The 12,541-nt window shown below is 51.1% G+C and overlaps 1 protein-coding gene across 13 annotated transcripts in view; it reads right to left on the reverse strand.

Annotated features, from left to right (window-relative positions):
- The window catches only part of PRDM16 (PR/SET domain 16), a 296,501-nt gene that overhangs the window by 59,719 nt on the left and 224,241 nt on the right, over positions 1 to 12,541 (reverse strand). Inside the window, exon 1 of one of the 13 annotated variants that reach the window (XM_068658830.1) lies at positions 12,297 to 12,516. The exons of the other annotated variants lie outside the window; for them this stretch is intronic. The gene's annotated coding sequence lies outside the window, so the exon portion shown is untranslated. Of the gene's footprint in view, positions 1 to 12,296; positions 12,517 to 12,541 lie in introns of those variants that run through there. 13 annotated transcript variants of the gene reach the window in all.

Below are 12,541 nucleotides of genomic sequence, written 5' to 3' on the forward strand. Positions count from 1 at the left end.
CCATCTCACATCATCGCGTGCAGCGGCAGCCGGGCAGCCCAGGAATACTCATCTGGAAGCGCATTCCTGTTCGCATGTTAGCTTTAAATGCCCTGAATTTACGGGCCAAAAGGGTGCACATTACCAGCGCTTTGGCCGTGACCTTACACGTTCCGAGCAGAGATTTTAAAAGCAAAGACCCAGAGCGAAGCCCTCCCGTCCCCCGGCTGCCGTGAGCGCAGCTGCAGCGAGGTTTCATTTACACAGGAAACCCCCCCAGAGGTGCCACAATCGCGCGAGGAAGCGCAGCCCTCGGAGCCTTTCTGATCAGAAATGAGCAAGGCAGCTGCTTTGCAGACTGTTCTCGTGCTCTTTAGAAGGTGTGAAATAGATGAGTTTGTGAACCGGGGCTGGCACTGAGCGAAAGAATGAAAGGATATTATAGGCTTCCCTCCTGAACGCAGCTGATCAAAAACAGGAACAGCAGAGCCCTGCTGAAAGGGCTCGGCAAACAAAGCGGCCATCTCGGGCCGAGCCAACGAGAAATTTCCTCTTGATGCAGTAACACCGCGCCGCTCACCTCTCGCCAAGCCCAAACATGTGATTTCTTCAGAGCCGATATTTACCGAAAATGTTACCAAAAGAGGGTGCAAAATCGAGGCGCTGCAGCCCCCGCACCCGTCCCACAGCAGCTCGGGGGGCTCTGGCCCCGCTGAGCACCATCCTGCACGCACCCTGCCGCTGATTTACACCGAGGGCACGGGGACAGCCCTGCACGAAGCCACGAGGTGCTCTGCGCTCAGCGCACCGAGCAGGGAAGCAGCCAGGATATTATCCCGTCTCTCTGCCCTGCAGCGTGGGCAGCAGGAGCGTTTGTTGAATTGCACAAGCAAGGTGGGGAAGGAGAATCTCAGAGCGCTGCTAGAGCATCTGCTCGTGGGCCGGCTCGGCTCCCGGGGGAGATGAGATCGTTCATGTGCTCAGCATCTTACCGGAGAGCTTCTTCCCCTCATAACTCTTACGCACAGCTCGTCTGTAACACCAGCGTCACCAGAAGGAGAACCTGGGACACCAGGGCTCGACATCTTTGCACCAAGTGAGCTGTTTCCGCACCAGAAAAAAAAATGGTTTTGGAGCCCCTTCCTGCCTGAAGATATCAAAGGTCTCCTACAGGAGGGAGCAGCCCTGTGGCAGCTGCCTGCGAGTCAGCATCACCTCACTCAGCAGATGCACATAAACAAAATGAGCCAAGCCATTTCCCTTCGAATTGACGCGCTGAGCAGGGTGATCCTGCCCTCTGACACAGGACTCGAGCTGTAGCCGGATTCTGGGGTGCTCGTTTCTCATTAAGCTCAGGACCAAGAGCATCCCCACTCCCTTTGCAGTCTGGCAGCCAGCAGAGGCTCCGAAGCCTGCTCAGGTAAACCTTAAGTGCACGAAGACAAGGGCATTGGGGCTCAGGGGCACTGGGGCTGGTCTGTGCCACCCCAGTATTTCGGGATGTGTGCCCTTGTAATGGGGCTGCACAAGCCAGGAGGCTGGGCTGGAGCTGCCACAGCCCGGTCCTGTCCCCCCCTTCCGCCTGTCCCTGCTGGGCTCCTGGCACAGCCCGGGCTCGCCCCAATGCTCGCTGCCTTCCTTTTGGCATTGCATCCTTCAGGGAAGTTTGCTGTTACCCTCTCTCACAAAATCATGGAAATCTGTTCTTTTTCTTCAAGCAAGCTCTAGAATCCTCCAGGCCCCAACTTGTTGCTCCTTCCAAAGTGACAACACCAAGGGGCTGATCCAATTATTTCCCACTAAATCTCGGTGACCAGCCCTCCCCGCAGCTGCAGCCAGACCAGGACATGTATCCTGTCTGCCACCACGAACCCGAACCCTCGTTACGAGGATGCACAAGGGTCAATTGCGCAGTCCCAAGTGCCGCCCGGATGAACTTTACCCCGAGCCAATTCACCGACTTATGAAACGCTGTCTTCCAGGGAATTTATCCTAATGATAAATCTGCCCTTTGGATACGCTGAGCAGCTCCGTTTCAAAACCCCCAGCCCGGACCTGAGGCCAGCTCTGTCAGCACACAGCGGGGCAGGGCGATGCGAGGCTGGAGGCATGGCGCTGCCCTGCGCAAGGTGCGCGGGTGCCTCCGCTCGGGTTGTTTTACTCGGGTGATCCCAGCACATCTGGTTCTCTGATGGAGGGTCTCAAAACAAAGCACGTCTGACACAGCACGTATCTGGCAGTGCCTGAGCACGGCAGGTTTGCGTTAGGGAGGTTCAGGTACCCTCACACAGAATCGCTGATCTTCTGCGGACGATTTTCACAACTCTTAGAGGCACGGCTGCACAACTAAAGCCAACATTGTGCACATTGATCTGGCCTCCAACCCAACAGGAAAAGATTTCTGCTGGCTTTAAAGGGAGCCAAATATTTAAATCCAAATAGGAAGAGAAAAAAAAAAAAAGACTGGTATCAACCTTGTACAGGGATTTTCTCAACTACCAGCAAGTCAGAGGGCAATCCAGAAGACAGAGCTGAGGATGGCAAGCATCAGGCATCTGCTCACCAAAAGGCCCCATACAGCACGGGAACACGCCTCTGCTGTAGGAATAAAGGACTGCATCAGCACCCTCAGGAAAAGGATCCCACATCCTACCTGGGCCACTCCTGCCCACCTGCTAAGCAGGAAAATGTTTGCTCCTTCTACAGGGTTTGCTTGGTATTGGGGTTTCGGCATCGCCACTATCACTGCAGCACGTGAGCACCTCCCCAAAATGCTTGCAAAAAAATCCCACTCGTGTCAGTCAAACACGAGACAGGACACAAGGCTAAATGCCTGCAAAAAGAGGATTTTTGTTAATGGGATGGGTGGGACAGAACAGGACATTGCTTTCTCAAGTCAGCTCTCAGTCACTCTGAATGTGAGGATGGTTTCTCCTTCTTTCCAAAACAAACACCTTTCCTCCAGTGAAATGCTGTTGGGAAACCATTTCAAAGACTTCAGGTATTAGAAATCCACATGAAAGTAACCTGAAAGTCTTCCTCATTAACAGATGGAGACATTTTTTTGAGGCAGCTTCTTATTCTGAAGGTATAAAGTATAGATCATAGAATGTAGGCTGCAAAAACTCCTTCAAAATGTAATAAAAATTACTAATGTAATGCTAAGTAGGAAGCACCGTGTCACATTTCCAAGCCGTTCTTTAACACATAAAACCATTAAAACATATGGTGAAAACAAGAATTGTCTTCATTCCCTTTGCAAATACCCACACAGTCAGTCCAAGCCACTACCCAAGCCTTGAAATGCTGTTGAAACAGTTTATTAAGACCTAATCCTGCAGCCTTAAAAAAAATCTAATAGTGCAGTATTTCCACGGTCTAAGTGATTTCTGTCTCTATCTGGCAGCCCCGTGAGTTCTCCAAGGATGAACATAAATTCAATTATACCAAATTAAATCTGAACACACATAAGCCGTGTAACATTTTAATCGGGGCTGTTCTTAACTTTTTTGGAAGAGCTATACAACGGTAGAGCCTACCAGGATGATACGACACACATGCTTTTCTCCCTTGCGCTGCCTACTTTTATTAATTACTCTGGCAGAGATGTATTTATATTGGTGCTGTCAGTGTGTGAATAAAACCTCATGGACAAAAATGGTTTAATTAAAGCAGAAAGACGTGGTTTATGGGTGGTGAGCAAATCTGTTCTTTAAAGTCAGTAAAACTTTCATAAGTGGTTAGATACAAATAAATCCTAGGAAAACATTTGAACCAAATATGTCTTTTATATTTTATACCGAAGCGTATCATATTATCATAAAAAAGACCTAAGCAGGAGCATGGACCCAATAATCTGTTGGCTGGAACCCTCGAGGGTGTTTCTCAGCTCTCAGTTCTTCTCTTTCACTCTGTTTGGATTAACAAAGCCACCTCTTCTGCCCCAAACCGCTCCGCTGCATCGCGAGAGCTTCAGAAGAGCAACCAGGACAGGCACACGAGCCTCACCCTCTGCTCGGGGACGGCAGGGAGCACGATGCTCTGAAGGTGCCCCCCAGTGCTCCTGGATCTGCTCCTTCCCAAGGGAGCTTCCCAATGGGATGGGGCTTCAACCATCCCATGCTGGGGACAGCCAGCGGGCACCACTGAGCTCCCCACCCCTGGCATGGTTCTCGGGCAGAAAGGAGCCCATCAGCAGCCACCAACGTGCTTGGAAATGCCTCTGGGGATGTCACCAAGCTCGGCAGCGCCGTGCCGGGCACCTGTGGCCGGGCAGTGACCGCGCAAAGAAGCCGGAGGCACAGCAACAAGGAGGGAGCTGCAGAGCCGGGCACAACGCGCCCTTGGTGGATGGACAATCCTCCACAGAGACCGTGCTCCGGGCCAGGCCGTGCCATAGATGTAGATCTCACGTTCTAATCAATAAAAATAAATACCTGACCTCAAGGAAAAGATCCTTCGTCTGACACTCCCGATCAGTCTTTATACTTCAAGCGCAGTTTTTACTGGCCGGGGTCCAGTTATCCTATGGTAATGTAACAGCCTTTTTCTTTACGCGAACAAAAGTCCTTTTCTAGTCCGAAGGGCCGCTGAGTTTATCCAAATACTCTCAGTTTCCTCCCAGCCCCCCCTGGAAGCGGCCGGCTCCATCAGAGGACACTTGTCCCCCCGGCAGGACGCGGCGGAGGGCTCAGCCCCCACCTGGCGGCACCGCGGGCAGAGCATCCGCACGGGGCAGCCCCGCCGCCCCCCGGCACGACCGGTTGGAAACACTAAATAGTCTTTTCCATGTTTCTACATCGGGTCTTATTTTGGCTAAGCCCGTCCAGTCTGTTAGCAGCTGCCAAGCGCATGAAGTAATGAGAAAGCATAGGGAGAGAAAGCTGACTTCATTCCAGCCGCGCTGCGGCTAACACACCCAGTATGTTCTGCGGCTGTCAGCACGTTGCTGAAGTGGACCTCATTAGCAAATTTGACTTTAAGGACCAGATGAGATGCATTCCTCCGGGCCACCTTCCCTCTGCTGCCAGCTAGCTCCAACCTGCTCATCCTCCCCTGGGCTCGGCAGTGGGCACTGCAGGGCTGCTCCGCGATCGGGGCGTGCAAACTCATCACGGCCCTTGGGAGACACACGGCAGGGCTGGGACGGCCTGGGATGGGCAGCACACACCAAGAGAGAGGCAGGCAAACAGTGACAGCCCTGCACGGAGCTGTGGGAACACGCTGAGGACTAGAAACGTGGTGCACAATGACAGCTGGAAGGATCCGGAGTTGTCCGGCCTTAGGACTGGGTGCTGGGAGTTGGTCACAGGCTCCAGTTCAGGTGTTAGGCACCATCTGACGGCCAAGAGAGTGATACGGAAAGGAAAGAGCAGCTGCAGAGACTGTGGAAGCTTTGTGAAGATGAGGTTAGAGAAGTATCTGCCCCAAACACCCTGGAGATCCTGTGCTGGCTGTGATGAAACACAGTGAGGTAAATCCATCAGCTGGGCCACCTGCTTTGAACGAACAAGAACCGATTAAACTAGGGCTTTCACAGGACCCAGACTCATTACCAATGGGGGACAATCCTGAGCCATTACATTTAGGGCACGGGATCCCTCAGGACATAGCACAGGACAGCACCGGTGCCCTGGTCACCTCTGGGACCACCACACGCAGCTCCCGGGCACTTACAGGGCAAATGCTGTGAGGAGAGGGGAGAGTGTTCACAGGGAAGGATTCAGGAGAAAATATTCCAGGGAAATCCTTCCTCATACTGAATCAGCACAGGAACACGACGTGTCCAACCCCTCCAAATAACTGCCCTGCCCCGCGATGAACGTTAAAAATGCTCCTCTTACGGAGCGTCGTTTCATTTCTGCAAGCCTTATTCACGCGATGAAACGAAATTTTCAGCAGATAAATGTCCATAAATCTCTCTGCCTTATTACACCGACTGCTGGCTAACAGAAACGAGCCCGGCTTCTCCCTGGAGCATGTGCTGCCTTCCTGACAAGGGGTTTGCAATAACACGCACAAGGACGGAGCCGGGCCCAGCGCTGCAATTTCCATGGGGCCGAGTGCCACAGGTGCACTAATATAGGCATTAGTGAATGATTAGGCCTCGTAAAATATATGAATGCTGTTTCTTTAAGAAGCCATAAAATTTTATTGAGGAAAAAATCCATGTGTAAGGCTTTTGGTTCGTTTCATGCGGTCATTCAGAATTTCACTCATTTCTGACAGGACTATGATAATTAAAACTGCGGCCTGGGTCTGGTTTCTATAAAGTCCATCTGGCCTTCCGCGATGGAGAGTTTTGGAAGTATGTAATTGCCTGGGCAGCAAATAACTATTTTGCCATCCGCAGTAGTTTAATTTTGTCCCTGCAGCAGGGGAGCTAAGTCAGAGGGGCAAAAGATCATTAACGTATGGAGCCAGAAAGAGGGGCTCCCCGAGCAGGCTGCTGGCCCGTATTTGTTGAAATGCTTGACACCAACGGGCCCCATTAATGCATGGGTTAGATACAATCTGTGGAAAAGGGTCTATTATAAAGGGATTATTTGGAAGTGTTCTGTAGGTGGGGGTGGGTGTGATTGAAGGACTTAAAACTGTTACATTAACCCTTAGGGCACTCCGAGCAGTAACAAACCTGGCATTAAAGGGCTGGGGTTTGTCACAATTTCTTCACTTCCCTCCTTCTCCGCCACGAGGTCAAAGAGATTAAAAACATCCATAATGTGCTCTTCTGTGCTATAAAGATGAAGCTTGTTTTCTGCCCGCTTTATGGCCGTGGCAGCTCCCCTGCCTCCCTGCTCTCACCCCGAATGGGATCATTAAAAAAGAAACCAAATCCCCCAAGAACAACGACGGCAGCGACACACACGCGTGTCCCTGTGTGTACTTACACGCTCAGGCAGAAGCAAGCCAACAGAAAGCCAGCACAGATGGAGTGGTGACAGAAGAGGCTCCGGAGCTCTGCTCAAACCCCCCAAACACGGCTGTCGGTACCGAGCCTGGCGGGGAACCAAGCGGGGACGTGGGGCCAGGAGCACAGCTCCTCTGCTGGGGTCCGCAGGGCCCTGCTGCTGTCCTGAGCCCGAGCTCCCTCCCTCCGGGTGGCACCCAGAAACGCACCGAGGAGCCAGGCTTCTTAGAAGCTGTTAGGCTTTTATAAGTTGCGCAGAAGTCCATTTAAATACAGAATAGTTAATTTACATCTTAAACATCTTGCAGTTTCTTTGTTTTGCCAGTTTTGTCTCCCACTGGAGACACAAAGACCCTGACAGGCACCCTGCAAATGAAGCTAAGCGATCAAAACCTGCACCACCTGCGGCAGGCATGTCAACCACCACCCAGACCTGTTCACATCTTCACGTTCTTCTAAAATATGCACGCGTGCACTGACTAGCCTCGCTTCCCATCCAGTGTTTGGTCTTCCCTCCGTGCCCAGCACGTAGCAGGGCAGTTGAGACAAAGGACACCTGTATAGGGTTTCTTACGATGCAAATGGTATTTCTGGTATCGAGCTGCGGAGCACTGCACGCCGTGCGAACAACCTGTCTGCTCTGTGTTCTGAACCCCACTGCTCTCATGTCAAATTTTTGGAAGGCTCTTATCTCCGCAAATAGCTCTGCACACACTGTTGAGCTCAGCTATGCACTATTTACCCAGTGGTTTCTTTAACAACCTGGTCTTCTGCTTCCTTTTGCTCATATTAAACAGCAAGTCCAACAAAAACAAGTTTCTGTTTGGCCTGAGGATGAGGTACTGCTATGCCAACCATCTAAAAAGATGAGGAGATTGTCAGCTGAATTTGGACATTCTGAGTGCTTAGGAGCCATAATCATGGGATACGAGGCAGAAAGCATCACAAAAAATAATGACAAGATCAAATGCAGCTATGCGTGAGAAAAAACGACATGTCCCAAGGTGGAAAATGCACTGCTCCTGTGGCAGCTGGGGTGAAATCCCAAAAGACTTCCCCATCACCTCGAGACTCATGCGTCCTCTGCATCACAGAAATAAGAGACGGAGGAGGAAAAGACCAGGAGAGAGGAAGAAAGGACCAGGACACTCACTCCGAGCACGGGGCAGACCCAAATTATGAGGAGCCTGAGCAAGGTCCTCTTCCTTTGGCTGCAACGTGTCAACGTGACAAATTATTTACACAAGTGTGCATAACGAGCATCTCAATGGCTGCGATCATCGGCTATTTCAAGTGCAATTTTCTCTAGACTTTTGTTTTGCTTTCTTTCCAAGGGTTCATTCATTTGTTATGATCTTGTAGGATCCTCAGATCAGTCACTGGATTCACAGCGTGTTTACAGCACCACTGAGAACCTGGCAAGGCCGCCAGCAGTGGGGAGGGTGTCCTATTTCCTCCGAGACCGTACCGCGCTGATGCAGGAACCTCAGTTACTGGCCCTACTTCTCTGGGCAGCTCTGGAATCGCTGAGAGAAAACATGTGCTTATTAACTGCTCCCCAGATCCCACTTGAAAGAACAACAGCAGATATCACAGTGGAAAACACACTTTATAGAGAATTATTGGAACCGCAGCTCTTCCCATGCAGCAGAACGTCTGTTTTCCTTGGCATGCCCATCTTTGCTCACCACAGCAATCTGACAACATAAACTACATCAGAAATGTTCAGCATCAACAAATGGTTCTGCTTGGAAGACCAAGTAGGTTGATTAAAAAACATAAATTAGAAAAAAAAAAGGTTTTAAAACCTTTCTCTTCCAGCACGTGAGCCCAGCCCACAGAGGTTCCTACAGACCCAGCAGTTGCTGGAGCAGACCTCCTCCGTGGTGAGCCACACTCTGAAGCCACAGACACAACTCAGGTTTTGCATTTGATGTTTCAGAGCTGTGCCCAGCTTTAGAGATTGTACTGGACGATGCCAAGCAAAGGCTTTTTTGATGTGTGCATTCAAGAGATTGAAGCCTTTTTCTTGATAAATTCGGATGTGGCGGTACTCTAAAATCCATGCTACGTGCTGAATTGACAACACCCTTCATAATCTTGGCTATGATCTTAATCAGCAAGCCAAAAGGTCCGAACGAGCACACGGTTATCATGTCAGCATCCCCTCTGCACAGCCGCTCGGAGAGGGAGCAGAATTATTGATTCCCACCAAAACAACGGCGTCCTTCTGCTGCAACAGCTCGCAGACAGCCTCCCTCAGCATTTTATTCTCCTACGCCAAAGTCCACATGGAGATCACAGTCACGACAGTGCTGTTCTTGGAAATCACATTAAAAATCATTTTCTTCTCCTAAAAATACTCTAGATGTATTAAACCTATGTATTTTCTGAATCAAAAGGAGGGAAATTCTGCTAAGCAAAGTTAAGCGCAAGATTGCCAAAAATGCTGAAAAGGTCTCTCAGAACTAAAAAAAGAAACAGCATAAAAGAAGCTGTGAAAGTTTATGAGGATAAACACTGATGACAGGTGGAGTAGAAGCTGAAATTTGAACTCTAAAGTAACTGCAAATAAAGATTTGTTACAGATGGTTTTAATATGACCTAACACTGGGATGCCAGCTACGGTATCACTTTTTCCTGTAGGCTGGACAAAACTAATAATACAGTTATAGAAACATGTTTCACGAGTACAGATACATCAGGAATAAATGGCCTCTAATATACATGTGTTATGCCCCTAAGAGAGCCAGACAGGATCAATAAAACGCTGCTAAAGAGACGCGAGGCTGGAGCAAGCACCCACGCGGGTTTCAGCAGGTACCAGTGCACGCCGGCACGGCTGGCACAGCGTCGCCCTTCACACGTGTGCGTGTACGTGGGGGCGTGTGATGGAAATGTTCCGTCCTGGCATGTGTGCAATGTGTGCCACCGATCTTTTCATCCTGAAAAATAATAATTCTCTATTTTCTAAAGGCTGCATTTGGCATTTTTTTTCCCTCCCCCTTCACCTTCGCTAAAAGAAAGCGTAAGCCAGCAGTATTAGCATTAGTGGCTCTAATTGTTCCACAATGACTTTTCAGAAGGGAACATTTGGCCATTTTTCAGCTATTAACAATTTTCTATTTTATTCAGGGCACCAAGAGTCCATTTCCTTCGAAGCGGTTGGAATTGTGCGATATCCTCTCTGCTCTCTTGGCATGAATCATCGCGCATGCCGTAAGTCAGTTTGCAGAAGAAAGAAATAAGGCAAAATCATATATAATTCCCTTTTGTAAGGTCAAATTATCTCCCGTAACCGCTCGAACAATCGCACAAATATAGCAAGGTTTTGTTTTGCATGAACCCCGCCTGGTTCCCCTCATCAGGGGCACCGTTTGCTTTTCTTAAAATGCTGGAGCAACGCAAACCTGCGAGCCCTTAGAAGGGTCTGGAGAGCACCGAGAGCGGAGCCTGGTGCTGCAGCGCAGGGCAGAGACGTGCTGGGGAGGTGTGCAGTGCCACACCAAGCTCTTGCCAGAGCACTGGGGCTGCCAGGAGCCCGACCTGGAGCTCTGCGGGGGGCTGAGTGCCGAGGTCACGCAGTGAGCCCAAAGCAATGGGTACAAACGCGACATCTGACAACACGGGGCCCTTCCTCATACCCACTGTGCTGCGGCAATTCCCAGCAAAGTGCACCAGAAACCACCCCTGGGAAGCACACAGTGAGAGATGCCCAAAGCTCCTGCTGCCCTGTGCTGTACAGCCAGGGAAGGCGTGCAGCCTTGGCTGGCCTCTTCCTATGTCCCTGCAGCCACCCGTGCTGCAGGGCAGGCTCCGGCCGCTCCCGTGCAGGAATTGGCTGCGCACTGCTCACCGGCTGCTCTGTCCCACGGGGGACTGAAAGCCGACCACCACTGCAGGCACGGCTACCCGAGCTGTGCCCAGGAGCGCCCAAACCCCACAGCCCAGCTTCTGGGCCACCATGGCCACCACGTGCCTTGCCCTGGCTCTTGGCGATATCACTGGGAGGTGATGGGGAAAGGCAGGGCTGATGCTCCTCTGATTTCCTCCGTAAATTCCTTGCTCTGGCGGCTGGGCTGTCTCAGACACTCAAGCAGACCGCATCTTCTCCGGGAGAGCTGAGAGGTTCTCGCCCTGAGCACTGCCCTCCGGCCCCGTTTCTGGGCTCCCTGCTTCATTTCCAAAGCCAAACCCAGCTGAGACGCGCCTGGTTGCTACATCCTAGTCTAGACTCCAAGCATCTAACACAGTTGGCAGTTGGAGGCCTTCCTGCCAAGAGCAATGACAACAAACCCACTGCTCCGCAGTTCGAGGAGGATTTTTCTTTCACAGCATGGGAAATATGAACTACAAGCCAGGGTAGGAAACGCTGCATTGTTACTGTTCTCGCAAGGATCGGCTGCCTTATTTCTCATTGCTGCTTCCATCGGGTTTTAGAGGAACAAATGCAAAAGCAATTAAATAAAGACAAACTTTGCTGTATTTCCAGAAGTGCCAAATAGCCTGATATTTTAAGCCATATTTATCAAAGACACAACAGAATGGGAAAAAGAACATTAAATCAGCCCACTAAGTGTGCAAGTGAAACTGGTCAGGGCCACGTTACCCTGGTAGCCATTCCACCAAATGAATGCAGCCAGCGACAGGCACGAAGGGAAGCCACCTGCCTTACTTTGCGCACAGCAGCATGCCCAGATGTTTTATTCTTACTGGCTCTGTGCATTCTTACGCCAGGCACAGAGCAAGGCAAGAGGAAGGCGAGCAAAGACCCGAGCCCCGTGTGCAGGGCAAGTGAAAGGCAGCTGGGCAGAGGGCAGGGAGCCCCGAGCAGGACGCTCGCTTGGCTGCTGCAGCCCGGCTTGGCCTGGCAGGATCCGTGCGGGCTGCAGGAGCGCTGCCAGCGGCTGCTCGCACCGGGACCAGCTGGGCTCACCCCTGCCACCTCTCCCACTACCTCTGCCAGTCGAAGCACGCAGGGAGCAGAGGCCTTACCGGGATGAGCAGAGGGTCCCCGGGATGAGCAGAGGGTCCTCCTGGCCCTGGGAGCACCGCAGGCTGCCGAGGGTCCCCGGGCCATGCCGCAGCGCGGGGCCTTCCTGGGCAGGAGGCGCGTGGCTCCCAGCGCCGAGAGGAGGCTCCAATAAATCCAGCATTGGGAACAGTAAAATTTTACCACTCACCTTATGTAACTTTTATTTTACACTCGATTAAGTTTTATTGCCGACTCCAAAGAATAAAGGCATTCTTACTGCAGAGAATTAGAAACAGCCTTTTTTGGGGGGGGGAGGAGGAAGGTGCGTTCTCGTATTAGGGGTTGCATTCCCTGGCAGCTTAGAAACATCAAGAACAAGCACAGTTTAAAACATGCACGTCTAATTCATGGCTAACAGAGAAGCAGCCTTACCTTTCTCGTGTCTTGTCAAGCAACCCCATGCTTTACTGCCACGCTGGGCTCTGCGCTTCCCAGGATCAAACTCAAGGGATACACTGGAGCAAGAAATCCCCGAGCTCTGTGTGCACAACTCAGTACGACCGCGGCTGGCCTGGCACTTCTTGCTTTTTAATTGCAGCAGCAGAAGACCCAACCAAATGTTTATTAAGATCACCGAGGCAGATGCATCTGAACTACATACCCCAGCAAACTATTTC

The sequence above is a fragment of the Anas acuta genome, chromosome 22 (assembly GCF_963932015.1).
Source record: "Anas acuta chromosome 22, bAnaAcu1.1, whole genome shotgun sequence".
Taxonomy (NCBI): domain Eukaryota; kingdom Metazoa; phylum Chordata; class Aves; order Anseriformes; family Anatidae; genus Anas; species Anas acuta.